Genomic DNA, 18,922 nt, shown 5'->3' with positions numbered 1-18,922 from the left:
CACACACCTGGCAGGAGCCAGTGAGTGAGGGCTTTTTTTTTTTTAAAGGGCGGGGAGCTAGGGGGGGCAAGGGTCAGAGGGCTTGTAACAGAGCCCCCCACATGGTGTGGGGCAGTGTGGGGAAGCAGGGATCTCCCCTCACACACACACCTGTTAGCAGCCAGGTTTTTTTTTAACAGCTGGGAGCTGGGAGAATGGGCAGGGCAGCCATTGAGAGTGGGTGGAGGATGGGGCCGATTCAGAGATTTGGCTGATTTGGCTGTGGTCAAATCTCTGAATCAGATTCAGCCAAATCAATTCGGGACAGTGATTCGAATTACCAAATTGAACCACTGTCCCCTGAACTGGCCGAATCCGAAGTGAATACTAGCTGATTTGTACAGGCCTACTAATTACCTAGATAAAAGTGCCACTGTTACTTTTATAAATGCCTAATCATCCTAGCCTTTAACCTTTCATTACATGGATTACAGACTTTTCCCACAGGATCTTGTCTCATTTAATGCACAGCATATGATGATGTAAGTAAAGACTGAATCATAATATATATGCACAAAGGGACTGAATTAAGTTTAAACATTAACATTAATTTTGGTATTTTCCAACTTCTTTTTTCTTAACTCCCCTCTCCCCAGGCCTTCCATTCATTCTCAGACTCCTCTATGTCTCCCAGTACTACTCCCCGTGACTATGCCCCTGTCCCTGTCCTAGTCTCTTTGTCTGGCCAGTCTCAGACTTTCATCCACAAACCTCCTTGTTCTAAAAGTCAGTCCAACCCAACCCACCCACACCTGGGTCCAGCCTGTCATGATCAGCCACGATGGTTCAGCATTGTGGCTAGTTACAAGTGGCAATGGTGGTTAGGCAAAAGTCCAAGCAAAATTCAAAAGTCGTCAGTCAGTAGCCTGAAGAGCCAAGTCAAAGTGGCATGAGCAAGAGGTAGGTCCAAGGAAAGAAGTTGTGGGTCAATTGCCAAAAGCCTACAACTTGGATGTCAAGTCAAAGGGATGAGGCAGAAGGCAGACCCAAGATATCCAATGTCAGGTGCCAAAGGGCTATGGCTAGAAGACCAAGGCAAAAGGCTAGAGCAAGGAACAGGTTGTTAGGGATAAATCAAGGAGGAGACAGAAGCCAAATACTAAGAACCAAGGATCAGAGGAGGACCAGACCTATTAACAGCATGAGATTATTTGCCTAAGGCCCATCAGGAAAATATAAGTTTTTCTGAATCAAAAGAAGGTCACTGAAGTGTTAAGTGTGCAATAACAGAATTCTTGGGACAACAGAAAACAGGAAAATGAGTGAAGGTCAAAGGCTAAGAGTTTTGAAGGGGGGGGTCACTGAGCAGAGAACACTGGACAGCACCCACATATCCAAGGAACCTGTGGATGTAGCCCAGCAAACTTTGCCTGGAGACATGCACAAAGGAGTGACAGGAAAACAGCCCCACCATCTCTAGGTTTCCCCTGGTCATAGCCTCCTTCCTGGTCTGGTAAATTGCAAGTCTGGCCAGTGTCAGGAGCAAAACAGGAGCAGGAAGCATGGTGAAGAGCTATGTACAACTCAGGGGCAGCTCATAGTTTACTATCCCAATGTGTTGCACAGAAGAAGCCAGGTGCCAAGATGGGCCCTTAAATGCAGAGACAGGGCCAATCAGGCTGGTGGACTGGATCAGCAGGAGCTATCTAAACTCAGCTGGACCTAAGAAGTCTTGAATATTTGGAACAGAGGGTCTTCCCAGCTCTTGTCTTCTCTGTACTTCTGCATCGTTTCCTGTTTTCACTGTTGCCTGGATACCAGCAGAGGAAGCATGGAGAGCCCAAGGTATTCTTTCTCTCCTCAGTTCTGGCACAACTAAGGCAAGGGATAGCAATTGCAAGGAACACTCCACTTAGTATTTATAGTCCTGGCCTGGAACATGCCCAGTAGAAAGATCTTGGAAGACTTTAAGTCAAACTATGGCTTCTGCTAAGCATTTGAAAATTGAACACTTTCCAAATGCTTATAACTTGGATGCTGTATGAACATGTTTCATATGGCAGCACATCACTAACACAAAGGCAAGTTTCTCCCAGACTGCAAGTTTCTGTGCCAAAGCACACAAGCACTAGAGTCAAAGAAAAAGGTCTATATTTTTAAATTTAAAAACAATATATTTTTCTGTTACTATTCTTGAAAATAGCTGAACAATTGAAGTTGAAACTTCCCAAAAAACTCTTCTTGAGATGATTTTGGATAATTTTGGTCCAACTGATTAAAATGTAGATAAATTATAAGGAATTGAAGGAAGGATCTTTTAATATATAGTGTTGAAAAATTATAACTTTACCTGGAATTATTAGACTTGCCCATACCTTTTTCTAGGAAACACTCAATATTGCCAACCCTCAAGCTTTGAAAACCTATATTTGGTAGCCTCTGATCAAAATGATGAGATTTTAAAAAAATATAATTTTTTTTAAATCTCATCTCTTTTTGGAATATTTTTATCTGCCTTCTGGTTTTTGACCTTCTAAGTTTCATGTTTTTGAGCTTTTTCTCCATGACAATATGTGACAGAATTTTCCTCTGTTTCTGTCATGCTTAAGAAATAAAAACACCCAAATATTGTGAGACTGCATGAAAGTATGAAAGATGGCAACACTGGGCATGTCTACATGAGATGCTTATTGTGCCGCAGCCTAATAACAGTGTACAGTAGCACGCCAGTCAAAAACTGTGCTAATACGCTACTGTACAGTATTAAGCTACTGTGCAGTAGGCATCATGAAAAAACTATGCACCAGCGCTACTGTGCTGTAGTGCAAGTTACTGTGCATTTAGTTAGTACTAGCCTAATCAAGTACTAAATTTAATGTGCAGTATCTAGGGTGCATTAATAAATATGTAGACATGCCCACTGAGTCTTAAAACCTCAAAACTGTTCATAGATTCATAGATTCATAGATTCATAGATTAAGGGTCGGAAGGGACCTAGTAGATCTTCTAGCCCGACCCCCCGCCAGGGCGGGAGAACAACAAAAAACCCCAAAAAGAGAAACGGGACTCAAACGAGTCCAGCCAGGTAGGCATCCAGCCTCTTCTTAAAGACCCCCAGGGTAGGGGCCAGCACCACTTCCCTTGGAAGTTGGTTCCAGCTCCTAGCCGCCCTAACTGTGAAGTAGTTTTTGCGGATGTCCAATCTATACCTCCTCTCCATCAACTTGTGCCCATTACTCCTTGTTATGCCAGCGGGCGCTAGGGGAAACAGCGTCTCCCCCAAACCCTTCTGGTCCCCCCTAGTGAGTCTATAGACGGTCACCAGGTCCCCCCTCAGCCTTCTCTTGTGGAGGCTGAATAGGTTCAGGTCCCGCAGTCTCTCACTGTAGGGTCTGCCCTGTTGTCCCTGGATCATGCGGGTGGCCCTCCTCTGGACCCTCTCCATATTGTCCACATCCCTCTTGAAATGGGGCGCACAGAACTGGACACAATACTCCAGCTGTGGCCTGACCAGCGTCGCGTAGAGGGGGAGGATCACCTCCTTGGCTCTACTCGAGATGCACCTGTGGATGCATGACAAGGTCCGGTTAGCCCTGCCAACCATGACCTCGCATTGTCGGCCCATGTTCATCTTGGAGTCAATAATGACTCCAAGATCTCTTTCTGCCTCCGTGCTCTCGAGTAGGGAGTTCCCCATTGTGTAAGTGTGCTGCTGGTTCCTACTGCCCAAGTGCAGCACCCTGCACTTGTCCGTATTAAAACGCATCCTGTTCCTGTTAGCCCACCCCTGTAACCTATCCAGATCCCTCTGCAATCTCTCTCTCCCTGCTAGCGTGCTCACCTCCCCCCAGATTTTGGTGTCATCAGCGAATTTAAACAGGTTACTTTCCACCCCATCATCCAGATCGCTGATGACCATCATCCAGATCGCTGATGACCATCATCCAGATTGCTGTTGTCTGAAAGTCATGTCTGTTCTGTCTCATAAATCATCAATAAATTGGGAGGTAGAAAGGAAATGGGGGTGGGGGAAGGGAGGATGAAATAAAGGAAGTTAGCCACTGAAGGATAAACTAAAAAAGAAGTAAAACAAATTTTAAAAGAAATAAAATAAAGTAAATTAAAGAAGTTCTTATGTTTTAATAAATTGGCATTTGGGATTGGGGTGACTTGGAGATGGGAGCAGTAAGGGAAAGCATTTTTGGGGGAGCTACTGCCCCTGCCCTTTGAAGGAAGCCCCAGCTCATAGGGATCTAATCTAGCCTCCTACCTTATTCCTCCCTCACCTTCCCTAGACCCCACTCTTGGATTTGTCCATGCCCTGTGACCTGGCATGTGCTCTGCAGGCTGTATGTATGGAGTTGTACCCCTGGGGAGGGGGTGGGGGGAGGATTCACCCCTGATGGTGGGAGGGGGAGTTGATATGCTACCAGAACTTCCCCCTGGCCAGTAGAGTTCAGGGGTTGGAAAATATGTCCGCACAGAACAGGAGAGTGGGGGAGGGGACACTGCATCATGGGACTGTAGCTTGGGTGGCTCATCTGTGGGAAGTGGCCACATTAATGGAACACAAGGGCTATGGACAGATATTACACATAAGCCAATATAAGTGATCAGAAACCGGTTTAAACCTGTAACAGAACAGAATTTCAGTGCACATAAACCAGTTTCAAAATGGCCGAAACTGGTTTAAGATAGATGGATGGATGTTTAACTTAACTGATTTAAGTTACCTAAGGGAGTGCAGCCTGTCAGGGGGTGCACCAGCTCTCTCAGGGGGTGCACGTGCACCCCCATGCCCTCCTATGCATTGCCACTGTGAGGCCGTAATCAAAAGACCAGCCAGACTTTTTTTCTTGGATCTTTTCCAAAGTAGTGTGAGAAAAACCAACTAAAATGTTCAGTTTTGACCGACAAGGGGAAACAACATATGATTTCACCTATCCTTTTCCTAGGAATCTTCTGTAGGTCTGATCCTTGTTGAGGTTGAAATAATGGCTTTTTCTATATCATGCATCTATCCACAGTAGCGATATTTATACTTTAGATGTTCCTGATCTCCTGACCTCTCCTGGAACTATTACAAGCAACCTATTATTTCTTTCTCATTTTTCTCAGGCATTTTAACCATGCACATTTCTACTTGTGAGTTCAGGAATAATATACAATAAACTGCCATTCTTCCCTTTTCCAGTTACACAGTTCATGTTCCTTTCTGGTCTTCTCTCAATTCATTGCCTTGAAGGTTCTGGTGTCAAATCACGCCCTCAAGAGTCAGTGAGACTACAAGACAATATGCTGATACCCTTCACTATTTTCTGTTATATTCAATAGTTTAGCCTACTTTTCCTAATGCAATAAAAGCTGATTGGTGGGGACAAGTTTTTGGCTCATTGGGCTGCTTAAATTTCTGCCAATTTAATGAGTGGATCTTAATTGTGAAGGTTGGGACTTCCTAAGGAACATAAAGGAATTCTATATTCGATAGAATTTAATGGGGGGTTGGGAAGTTACAGGAACTGAATAACTTTGACAGCTTCAAAATCGCAAGCTCACTGCTGTTCCTCCAGTGAGTCTGGAAGAGTTTGTTTAAAGGAGTTCCAATTTGCCACCCACTGTACTTGTACTTCAGTCCAATGCTTTCCATGTTAATCAAAATTTTAGCTCAAGGTTTATGAGCAAGATGTGTCTTGTTTGAAAGCTGGCTGTTTGCTGGAGTTGCCACGAAGTATGAGTTTCCATTAAGCCTAAATGAACTACCCTGAGCAAAAGGGTCAGAGCTGAGCTGGAAGCACACTGAAAATGTTAAAAGCAAGGCCATTACAACATGATCTCATTTGTACTGTGATTAGTAATCTTGATGTTCCTGGGAGTAGAGGCTTGAACATAAGAATGACTGAGAGAGGCAGATAGAAGTGAAGCGAAGCATGGACTGACCCCTAAGGGCACTTTTAAGTACTTTGTTTTGCTTTCATGAACATCAGAATGACAGAACGCAATATTTTAATTAACCTATCCCTGTGCTTCTGAGCTTAGCGTACATTTCTCTTTCAGAAGCAAGTTGCTCCCCAGGCATGTCTCCCCATCTGGTATTTCCCCAAAGCTCTCATAACTGCAGTATAGTCAGAAAAATCCACCTTGACAGACAACCAGCAACACTAAATATAATCTTCCCCACCTACTAGGAAAGCCAGGCAACTGCTATTCACTATGTGTATGTATCGATTCCATCATTCACACTCTAGAAGTAATTGCTCCCTCTGAGCATGTTTATAGAGCCGTAGAAACTCCTGGTTTCCTTGCTGCATGTCACAACTATTCAAAATCTTTCAGAAAGCAGTGTTGTGTGTGGAGCGCAGAGCACACCCTAGTTACTGAATAATGTCTGAGATAAACTAGACAAGAAGGCATTTTGGAACTCATACAGTTAATGGAGAGCTTAGAAAGAAGCTTGGCACATGAAATACAACCTACTGAGGTGTTCTCTTAAGGACTTATGTGATCACTGTCTTCCAGAGCTTGTTAAGCTCAGTAGTTTGGCTCTGCAGATGTCCATGCAAGCAGCTGTTTCCACTCAACTTTGATCTGAATGGGTTTTTGGCCCCCTCTTGCCCCAAATTTCACTTTGTGCTCCAGGTTCAAGCTGAGTTTGTTTGGAAACTGCCGCGTTTCACACTCCTCCTGCAACAACATTGGGGTTCGACACTGTTGCCCAGAGAATGGCATTCCCCTGGGCAAGGGGGGGGCGGGGCATGAGGAGATACTATTGCCAGATTTATTTATGGTTTTGCGTGTCTAATGTAAAATGCAAAGAGTCCTGTGCAAATGCTGACCATGGGCAAGAATAAGCATATTGACGTCCATGCTGCTGTCACTTAGGAATCTTGTCCTATTTAGCTACAGATGCCATCCCACTCAACACACGGCTGCTCTAGATCATTCTTGAGGGGGTACCTTGTTTCCCTTACACTGTAGAGGTCTCCTTCATGTGTAGCCTTGTGGTCTTCATTCACTCTTCCAAGGCAAAGGAATGCATTTCAGATGTTTTAGTACCTAAATGGAGTTGCCCACAAGGTGGTCAATTTGAATGAAGCCTAAAATGTCATCAAAAAGTAGCAGAAGGTTTTGATCTATTTAGTCAAAAGCAACAGAAAATAGATACAAAAAACCTCCTTATTTGTGTGTTTGTTCATGTCTGCATGTCCACCCATAGACAAAGAATTTTGGGTTATTTTAAGTACTGCAATGGACATTTTCCTGATGGAAAAATAACCAGTTCTTCAATGCAATACAATGTTCTCACCTCAAAAAATGCAATTCATGGATGCAACACCAAATCCTCTTTTACACCTTCAGCATATCTGTAGTGTCCACTACATGAGTCTTATATTAAGGAACCAAAGTTACAATGTGTAATATGCCGATATGTTGCAATGAGACAATACCAGGACAACTGCCAGTAGATGGTGCTTATGGTTGCCTGACCATCTTAAAAGTCACCCATTTGTCATCATGTATCTTCTTTAGTGGGCAAGCAAAAAAAATAATCCTTGTTATGGTAGTGTTAGAGTGATGTTGTAGACACGAGAGTCCAGAAATTATGGAAGAGGCAGAGACTTTGGGGGGTGGTGATATATTTTATTGGACATTTAACAGTGTTCTTAACTTGCAGTGTTCATGCTGATATCTCTTCTAGTCCACCACTTCAGTTTTCTATTAATGTAATGAATGTAACGTATAATGCATTATATGCTAATATGTTACGAGACAACAGTTTTCTTAACAATCACTATGCCTGCTTCCCTCCTCAGACCTGATAAAGAATGCCTTGCATTTGAAATTTTGTCTAACTTTATCCCAATCATGCAGTTAGTCCAATAAAAGATATCACCCCCACAATCCTTGAAAATTCCTTGAATTTCCCAAATATTCATAGATAGCCATACCTCTGCCAGTTCACTCATAAACGTATGAAGAGTTAACTACATGTCAGAATCAGCTATTGCTGCTGCTAATAACCTGTGGTTAAAACTTTGATCCAACTGCTGAATATGATTGTTTTTATATATCCAAAGCCTATTAATTTGTTAAATTTATAGCTTGGAATATTGAATAGTGCAATCATTCTTTCTAACATTCATACCAGATATGTAGATGAGGGGTTAGATTCTGGTTTTACCAAAATTAATCAGTCCAGATTTCTTCTATAGGAAGACCAAATATCCAGGAAAAAAGGAAAGTGAAATGTATATGGGGGACAAACACTCATTTGGGAAAAAGGATACTAAGCAAAGAGATTTAAAAGAACTCAGTTGTCTCTCCTGAATTAGATGCACATTGCTTGAATACAGCTGTGTGCATTGCCCTGGAAGTAAGGAGGAAATACAGGGAGTAGAACTGATGAGTTAATTAAATAGTAGGATACTAGCTATGTGGAAAAGTGAGGGTAGTTTGCACAAAGCCTTCCAAAACATTTTAAACATATTTCAAGGGTAGTTATACTTACCCCATTTCCAGTTCATATTTAGAGTTATTTGGAACATTGCTAGAATAACACAGCATCTGTGACTACTTCAAGCATAAATTTTGACCAGATAGACCTCTTACAGCATACAAAGAGCTTGAGAATATTCAGCTTCATGGATGAGGGCATCCTTATGAATTTAATATTTTGGACATATTTATAACCTAAGATGCTTTGTAAAAATTGTTGCTATGATAAATGAACAACTCTGGCAGAAAATGCTGAGGCAGACAGAGGGATTTTCTATATCCCTCTCCTAAGGAAAATCCTGCATACACCTCCATCCATGATTAATTGGTTTTACTTGTACTCTAATACCAGGTCCATACAATACAAACCAATGGAATTTTCCCTGTCTTTTTCATTCTAAATAATAGTTTTCACTTTTATACAAAGGGCTGCACAACTTATCTAAAGAACCACAACATTAGCTTTCTCTTAGCTTTGCTTACCCTGCAGTAAGTTCAATATTTGAATCTTTAATGAAAATAAATAGATTCCAACAATTTGTGGACAGCAGGAGAAATGGAAGTAAATAAAGCAGTGTATTTATGACTTCATAAAGCAGAAAAAAGTGACTTTATTTTATTGCTTAAATAGGCAATTGTTTTATCTCAACTGTGTTAAACACTAGAGGTGGGTCCCTACATGCAGGAGTGTATGGCTTGTGGTGTCACAGACTGCTTTGTGGAGCCACAAACCACAGGTAGGGAACACGAAAGCATGCAACGTGCTGCAAATCTGCAGCACAATGGCAAAGTTTGCTACCAGGAAATCTCAGTAGCAAAAAAAAATACTCGGGGAAAAAAGCAGCGCAGAACAAATGCACCAGAACAAATAGAGAGCTGGACATCCAGAGAAACACCTGGGCTGCTGGCCAGGCTTCGTGGTGCTGGATCTGCACCCTTGCTACACACCTGCTACAAAGGTGTTGGCCCTAGCCTCCCCTACCTGTAACTGGGGCAATTCACTGTGTGTGTGGCTCATGTTCAAGGGCATGCAATGGGGCACATAGCTGGGGAACAAATTTGTGCCCCAGTCTTTTTGTGCCTCTACAGTCGTACACCCCTGCACATGCGGACCCAACCTAGAAGGCTAATTTGTGAGTCAAACATGTCTTTGTTACACTGGTGACTGGTATCTTCCCAGGGCTTTAGGATCCAAAGCATGTCATATTATCAGCTTAGAAGAAATGGAGTTCTTTTCCTGAAAACTCTTATATGAAAGATATTGTATGATGTTTATATTAAAGTAAACCCTGCTGTTTTTTGTTATCTTTAATATGAATAACTCTCAGTCTTAGTGATCACCAGGCTTTACTTGCTTACCTTAAGGACCATAGATTTTCTGTAGGTGGACAATCTTTTGCCCTCCATTTTTGACTGAGTGACCCAGCTTTTCAGTCTGTCAGCAGAAATTAGAAGATTTTCCGTTCCACAAGAATTCCTTGCTATGAAATTCTCCCAAAAAGGCAAAAACAAATATATATTAAAAACACTCTTTATTGGACAGTGATAAAATGAGGGGTCTACAGGAAGCATGGGAACAGACCCCAAAAGAAACTGTGTACAATCAACTTAAAATAATATAAAATCATACCTGATCAAATCCTGAATACTGTTTCATTTGATAGCTAGTGTTATGTTGGTTCCAATGAAGACCAAGGCCCTAATGTGCCAGTTGCAGTTCTTTTATATAGAGATCTGCACTGAGGAGCTTATGGTTTAAACAAGGCATTATTCTTCCAGTTACAGCAGAGAAAAGTCATTATTCAAACTACTCTGAGTTTCTCAGAGCCTCTCCTTCCTGTAAGCTTGCACCTGTTTAACTCTGTGTCCTTTCATATCAAGTCAGCTTAATGACAGAGCTCTTTTCTCTCTTTGACAACCTCATTCCAAAATGTTCCAGCAACCCCCTGAAGCAAAGCGTTAATTTGTATTACAGTGCTAGCTATCCACTTGTTAGGGCATTCACATCAGAATATTTCTTCAGATGCCTTTTCTGTTTTTCCCTCAATCCAGTTGGTATTGAAACATATACTATATTCACTTACATACCACATGGACCCTTTCCTTCAAAATCAATCCTGCAAAATTGGGGGGGTGCATCTTAAGTAGAGAAGCTGATTTTCTTTGCTGGAATAGAAGCATGGAAGAGTAGAGAAGAGTAGAAACATAAAGGTACTGTGCTATAAGATGTCTTCCAGGGTTTCTCCCTGCCAACAAGCTGGAAGAGGGCAGATTCCCATGTTAACCCTTTGACAGCCGCCTTCAAATTGGCACATTTTGGCAAGTTCTATCCCATTACAAGGATATGGGGAATATGTAGTACTGTGGTGGGTGGTACAGTACTACATATTTCCCTGGCCTACTCCTCAGACTGAGGATCCATAACTGTGGAGGAGACAGAGACTAAGAAGCGGTTGGTCCTTCTCTCTCGGTTGAAAGGAGGGGTGGGAGGAGCTTCCCACCACCCCATTCTCTGCTATATCCTACATTTCTTTCTTTGGGTGTGGAAGACCTGGGTTTGAATCCTTGGGGTCCTGACATAGGATGGGCAACCTGTAATCCTGGATCAGTGCTAGGTCTAAGGTGCAATAGTTTCTAACTGTGTAGGGTTGGAAATGAGAGCTATGGATCATTGAGTAGAGGATCATAACAATATTAGGTTTAAGCCTCACTTGAGCCTGGGAAGATAAAGAGATACCAGATTTCCATATATAAAAAAGTTTTATAGGTATATTGTAGCTGTGATGTGCAAGAGGCAAGGTTTCTTAGGTGATATCTTTTATTGAATTGTATAGCTGGGACAGAGTTAGACAATAGGCCTGTGCAAAGCAGCTAGTATTCACTTCAGATTTGGATTTGGCTGATTTGGCTACCCTGCCCACCCCAGCTCCTGGCACACGGAAAAAAAAAACCCAGACTCACCGGGTGCTGCCAGGCAGGCGGGCGATCCTCACTGCCCCTCACTGCCCCACACTGTGTGGGGGGCTCTGCATGAACCCTCCAACCTATCCCTCACTGTCTCAGCCCCACCCATGCCTCCCTCAACCAGCCCCAGCTCCAGCCATTTAAGGAAAAAGAAAAAAAAAAACCCCGTCACTGACCATTCCCCTGCATGAGCCCCTCAAAGCCCCAAGGCTGCTGCAGCAGCGATGAATCCTGAGGATTTTCTCAAGTGTTTTTTTTCTTAAAGTGCTGGAGCTAGAGCGGGTGGGGCAACCGTGGGGGGAGGGAGGGCATGGGGCTCATGGAGGGGCATGGGGCTCAAGAATTCCCCATGCAGTGTGGGGAGTGGGGGGCAGCAGTGATTGCCTTCCCACTTGGCAGATCCAGTGAGCGGGGTTTGTTTTTAAAGCACCGGGAGCTGGGGTAGGTGGGGAAGTCAATGGTGGTGGGGGCTAGGGGAGAAGGCAGGTGTCAAGGGGACTGGGGGAGCAGGCAGGGGATGTGGCCTAGCAGAGGTCCCCCCATGGTTCCTTCCCCCCTCCTCCAGGTCCCCTCTCCCCTGCCCCCTACTTACCAGCTCCGAGTCTGGCTCCAGATCCCTGCCGCAGCCACCGGGGACTGTCCGAATCATCAAAGCTCTCGGAATCTTTTCCAAAGATTCAGAAAGCTTCAAATCAATTTGGACCTTTTTATTGGTCCCCTAATTTGATTCAGATTTGAAGATTTGGCCACCGAATTGGGCCGAATCTCCTCCAAATCAAATCAGCACCCAAAGCTTCACACAGCCCTATTAGACAAGCTTTTGAATGCAAAAACTGATGAAGAATATCCTGCATCTGAAAGATTGTCTAACTCTATCCCAAGTACGCAGTTGGTGCAATAAAAGATATCACCCTAAGAAATCCTTGCCTCTATGCATAAAAGTCATTGTTAAACTAATTGTAGACACGTTTTGGCTGGACTCTTACCTACAACACTTGATTTTACAATAGAATGGGTTAAAGGTTTTTAATTACTGCATTTTTTAAAATAGTGGTCCTATAGCTTATTTGACATATACAGTTGACATGACAGTATGTGGTTATAGCCAGTTTTTTAACTTTATTCATATGCGAAGACTTGCATAATTGACCCATCTTTATGAAGTAATGCAAGAAAACCCCACCAATGCTGTTATTCTACCAAGTGTCATGTCTCCTGGAAGGAAAGGTGCTGTGTTACCTCAAAGCCACTGAACATATTCTTTACTTTAAAAATTTGAGCAGCCTAATTTTATCATTAAAATCAAACTATACTTACTCCTGATGTCATTAAAAATAAGATGTGCTTGAGGGCTTTGCTACAATTAAGGTTTAAGTAAATACAAACTATTATGAATTTAAAACCGAGAGAAATTTAAAGCAGATGCAATCACACTTTCTTTGGAAAGGATACAGATAGTTTTATTTAGTTTTGAAAATGCATTGGTCAAAATTAAAAAATATCTCTGAAAATTATGTTCATGGTTAGCAAAGGCTGTCTTAATAGATCTTATTTTACTAGTGTTACAATATGTTATCTAGTAGGAAATATATTTTTGGGTGAGAGGCTAATTTACCCAGGTGCAGTGCAGTCCCTTGAAGGTCATAAACTGTATGTCCCAAATGGGCTTAATACATTATTACAATATTGTGAGAAGGCAGAGGACACTAAGTTATGGTGGTAATTGTTTCCATATTTAGATAAAGAATAATTACTACAGAAATATATACAGACCCATTGAAATAAAAGCCAGATGTGGACTTGCTTTTATCTGTGAGAGCTCATTCTAAAATTACAGAGATAAAGGGTGTATCTACATGAGATATTTTAATGCACATTAGCTTAATTTAATGCACATTGTGGGCATGTGTTTACATGTGTGTGCCCTTAATGCACAATAAAAATGGTAAAATTAAGCTAATTGCACCTAAATTTGATACTTACACATGCAGGTATCAAATTTAGGCATGATTAGTTAAAGTGCATTAATGCACATATAGACCTGAACTAGCACTAACTTTAGTGCCAGGTCTGCCCAGCCAGTGGGGCACATGGCAGGGCTGCAGGGAGTTGGCACTACCTTTAGTGCCAAGTCACTGCATGTGTAGACACCTGCCAAAAATTGCTTCATGCGCATTAGCTTAATGTGCGTGAAATTTAGTCATGCTTAAATGTAAGTGTAGATGTGCCCAAAGTGTGCTAACTAACTCCAGAACTAAAGAATACATACTAGCACTGTATCATTAATGCAAATTTATAAATTAAATCATCCCCTGCTTTCTCCTAAACTGAACAGACTTTTATACTGCCGTGCTAATGAATATGCTATGACCACACAAGGGCTGCTCTGGCCAAGTAACCAATTGGCAGTACTAGGATGGCATTCTACTTTTACTGAAGAGCAATAGTAACATTTCCCTGCTGTGGGTAGTTTTTGCCTGACCAATCTCATTTCCTTCTATGGCCAGGTGATGTATCATCTAGACAAGAGGGAACAGGTTAATATTATATGTTTGGATTTTAAAAAAGCCTTTGACCTGGTATCCCACGATATCCTCATGGAAAAATTGGGCAACTGCAACCTCAACTACACTACAGTCCGATGGCTGGGGAACTGGCTCTGAGGTTGAACCCAGAGAGTGGTAGTTGACAGAACCACATCAACATAACACTCAGTGACCAGTGATGTCCCCCAAAGCTCCATTCTCAGATCTCCACTCTTTAATGTCTTTATAAACTATCTGGACACTGCTGTCAGAAGCAGACTGGCCAAGGTTGCTGACAACACCAAATGTTGGGGAAGAGTGTTCATACTTGAGGGTAGGCTGGTGATCCAGGCTGACCTTGATAGGCTTGCAAGGTGGGCAGATGAAAACCCAATAGCATTCAATATGGAGAAATACAAGGTGCTTTACCTCAGGAAAAAAATACCCTCATCACACTTATAGGCTTGGCAATGCTAAACTCACTAGTACCATGACTGGAAGAGACTTGGGGGTCATGACTGACCACAAGATGAACATGAGCCACCACTACAATACCACAGCTGGCAAAGCAAACAAAACTCTGGCTTACATGTACTGATGCATCTTGAGCAAGACCCAGGATGTCATCCTCCTGCTGTACTTGGCCTTGGTGAGACCACAGCTGAAGTACTGCATCCAATTCTGGGCTCCACAATTCAGGAAGGACATGGAGAAGCTTGAATGAGTCCAGAGGAGAGCAATGCGCATGATCAGAGAGCAAGAGAACAGGCCTTATGAAGAGAGGCTGTGAGCCATGGGACTCTTCAGCCTGGAGAATCGCAGGCTCAGAGGTGCCTTGGTGGCAACCTATAAGTACATAAGGGGTGACCACCAGGATCTGGGGGAATGCTTGTTCACCAGAGCACCCCAAGGGATGACAAGGTCCAATGGTCACAAACTCCTGCAAGACCATTTCAGGCTGAACATAAGGAAAAACTTCTTTACTGTCTGAGCCCCCGAAGGCCTGGAATAGACTCCCCCGAGAGGTGGTGCAAGCACCTACTTTGGACAGTCTTAAGAAACATTTGGATGCTTATCTTGCTGGGATCCTTTGACCCTAGCTGACTTCCTGCCCTTTGGGCAGGAGGCTGGACCCAATGATCTTATGAGGTCCTTTCCATCCCTAATGTCTATGAATTTATGGTCAGATTCACCATCCTGCATTTATGGCAGTAGCTTTTTTTTTTGCTTGTCAGCAACACGTAGCTTATTAGTTTTAATTTTTGTTCCTGAATCACTTGGAAGGCTGATACTGTTCCCCAAATTAACTATACAACAGATGATTCAAACAAAAATAAGCTCCTTCCATACTGGCTTTTAATATATTCTGTCAGTCATTTTTGTGCCAGACATTGTCCTGTAGGCAAGTTATCCATCTGCCTCCAGAAAATGATACAGTTAGGGTTGAGGGAGGTTGGGAATGTCACATCTGTGTGTATTTTAATTTCTGTGCTTTCTACAGAACAAATTATTTAATTTCTTAAAAAGACTTAGTATACAGCCAGAGTTTACTCACATTGTAAAAATACCAGACACAAATACTGATAATATGCTACAGTCATTGGATCTGCACAAAACCTGTCCAAACCCCATTCAACTGAAATGGGCACCACAAATATTTAATGAAACTGTGTTATATATGCCTGACATGAGTCAATTAGCAAAGGTCACTCTGAAATCTGTAGTCTGCAGCCATCATTGCATCTTAATCATATCCTACAGATAGCCCCTCTTCTTGGGTGGTTAAACAAGAGCTTAGCTAGGTAAGAAGGAGCTATGCAGAGCTTGCCTGACCACTTGATAGATCTCATTTAATTTTCATTAAGCCTTCTTCTACCAGTGGCGTAACTAGGGGTGTGTAAGTAGGCACCTAGTTTGAAGGGGCACTGGAATGTCCCCCACCCCTGCAGAGTTCACACCCTGGGAACAAGAGAAGCCCTACAGCTTACCCATGCCAGGAATTCCAAAACAGCCCCCCAGTGGCGGCTGCTGCTGCTGCTCCTGCTGCTTTAAGAGCAACTGCTGGGGTGGGCAGAGCAATCAGCCACTACAGCGACAACTCAGCCAGGAACTGTTTAGGAGTTATAGAATCATATTGAATCATAGCTCCTGACATAGGTAAGACTGCTGCCCTGCCACACCTCTGCTCTGGCAGAGTTCCAGCCTGCAGGGAGCTGGGAGGGAGTGGGAGGAAGGCAGAGACAGGGGACATCACATGCATGGACATCCAAGATTAGATAGAAGATGGTACAGATTAGATAGAAGGCAGGAGCCTCAGCACTCAGATTGCTTGAATGAAGTAACATTTCCTGAAAATAGACATAATGCATGCATAGTGTTCCCATTTTCAGTTTTTACTGAATTTCACTCGTAAATTACCAGATTCTTTAATTGAAGTTATTTGTTTTTTACTGATTTACACCCATTTTTCAGCCTAAATCAGTAAAAAACTTATTGGAGGCAGTGGCGGCGGCTGCACAAGGAGCGGGGGGCGAGGGGAGTGACGATGGCCATGAGAAGGCTGGGGGAGGCTGGTGGGAGCCACTGCCTGGGTACATGGGGTGCCTAGCTCTGACCCCAGGTGGGGCAGGAGGGGCCATGGGAATTGCCCCCAGGGTGGGTGGTGTAGTATTGTAGCAATTATAATTGTTTGATTGCTTATCTTGTCATTTCTCCTTTTATATAAGGAAAAGATTTAACCATTAAGATAAAGTTAATCTTGTTATGATTTACTTTTTACTATAATTTGATCAGTCATTATTAGTGCTTGGAATTAACCATTTATTTACATTTTTGTATTGCTTAGCATAAATGTATTTGACATATTGGTCTCATGATTTTAGACATATTTGACCTATTGGTCTCATAACTTTAGAACTTAAATTTAGTATATGGAAAATGCTTGTGTAAGGGGTTGCAGTATCTCTAGTGTATGTGGATATGTCTGGCATATGTGGAAAGAGGTAACAAAAGAGTGAATGATGGATGTATGTGACAGCATGGAGGAAGACAGTCCTCTCACAGCAGGTGAAAATAGCCTTCTGTGGTTTAATGGTTAAGGGCTGCAGTGGACGTCAAGTCAGCAGTTAAGAATGACAAAACACTAAATCATGCTTCATCCTGATGCCTGAAGACTACAAGCGATGGTCCCCCTGAAGACTGAAGACCACAAAACCAAAATTTCATGACCTACCAATCCCAGCCTGCCAACAGGACAAGGAAGATGGCCTTCACGTCTGACTCAGCGGAATCCATAGTCTTGTATGGACAATTATAACTATAAAGAATGAACCCAAAGACAAGGCTTTAGGTCTCTTCCACCTACAAGAACTTTTGGGCATGTCCAACAAGACCTGACGCCAACTATCTTGGTCAGCCTGGCCAGCCACCAGACTAACCCTGAGCAACTTTAAAACTTGGTAACACCTTAACCTTTGCAGGACTATCTAGCTATCTGTGTGTGTGTTTGTTTCTTTGAATGAATGCACGAATGAATGAATGAATGAATGAATGAATGAGTGAGTATGCATGGGAATAAGTGAAGCAAATAACCTTACTCTTCATTATTCTTTTTATGTTGTATGTATTATGTTTCAATAAATGTGTTGTGCCTTATCCCCTGATAAGATTCCAGCTTGTTTTTAATTTACACTGTACACCCAGTGTGCACAACAGCAGGTCCCAGCTGCACCCAGCGGCTCTGGCTGCAGCCCTGCTCCAGGCATCAGGAGCTGTGATCCCCGCTGGGGGGACAGCCTGGCTCCACTGCCTGTGGCAGGCATTGCACCTGGAAGCTCCACACGGGCCCGTGGGGCTGGAGCCACTGCCCAGGGATGTGGGGCTCCTGGCTCTGATCCTGGGCAGGGCGGGTGGGGCCAGTACCGATGCTGAGGTTGGCCCCCCCCCACATTTAGCCACGTACCACTCCCCTCTTCCTCCAAATACCATGGCAGCCTGGCAGTAAGCTGCTGCAGCAGGGGGGAGGGGCACAGCACAGCCTGTAGGTCGCTCCCAGGGCTGCAGCAGGGCCAAACTGAGGGGAGCTATCAGTGGGTGCAGGGCACAGAGCAGTGGGGTGCAGCTCTTGTTGCTACATTCCCCCTGGGAGGGCTGTGGGCTCTTCCCGGGGGCTGAGTGCCCCCAGATCCGCATGCAGGATGAGAACAGGCTGCTGCTGCTGGCTGGGGCCAACCCAGCACAGCTCCCCAGCCTGCAGCCCTCCCAGGGGGCATGCAGAAGCAAGAGCCATGCCCCCCTGCCCTGCACCATGTACCCACTGACATCTCCGCCCACTTTGCTCCCTGCTGCAGCCCCAGAAGTGGCCGACGGGCTGCACAGCACCCCTCCCCCTGCCGTCACGAGTCCCTCCCTCACCACCATGGGAACATATTATTATTTTCCCTGATTTAACCTGAATTTTTTTCTTTTCTTCCTTTTATCCCAATTTCAAACTGGTTTTTATTTTAGGAAGATAAACCCTAAAAAATTCCCAGAAATTTTATTTTGAAAATAAAAGCTGAAAATGTGGAACACGATGCATGCGACATTTACACTATAGCAATTTGAATCTTACAATGAAAAGGCAACCAGTGATTCTGTGCTCCTAGAGATGTCAAACTTTTTCAGAATTTTCACAAGATGGACAGTGATCATTATTTCATAGTTTCATAGTTTCATAGTTTCTAGGGTCAGAAGGGACCTGAGCAGATCATCTAGTCTGACCCCCTGCCATGGCAGGAAGAGCACTGGGGTCAAATGACCCCAATAATGTGGTCATCCAACCTCCTCTTAAAAACCCCCAGGGTGGGAGCCTGCACCACCTCACTTGGAAGCTGGTTCCAGACTCTAGCCGCCCTGACCGTGAAGTAGCGCCTCCTGATGTCCAACTTAAACCTTCCCTCCGCCAGCTTGTGACCATTGTT

Source organism: Gavialis gangeticus, unplaced genomic scaffold (genome assembly GCF_001723915.1).
Source record: "Gavialis gangeticus isolate Ggan-Ray unplaced genomic scaffold, GavGan_comp1, whole genome shotgun sequence".
Lineage (NCBI taxonomy): Eukaryota > Metazoa > Chordata > Crocodylia > Gavialidae > Gavialis > Gavialis gangeticus.
The sequence above is the reverse complement of the archived record's forward strand: the minus strand, read 5'-3'. Positions refer to the sequence as shown.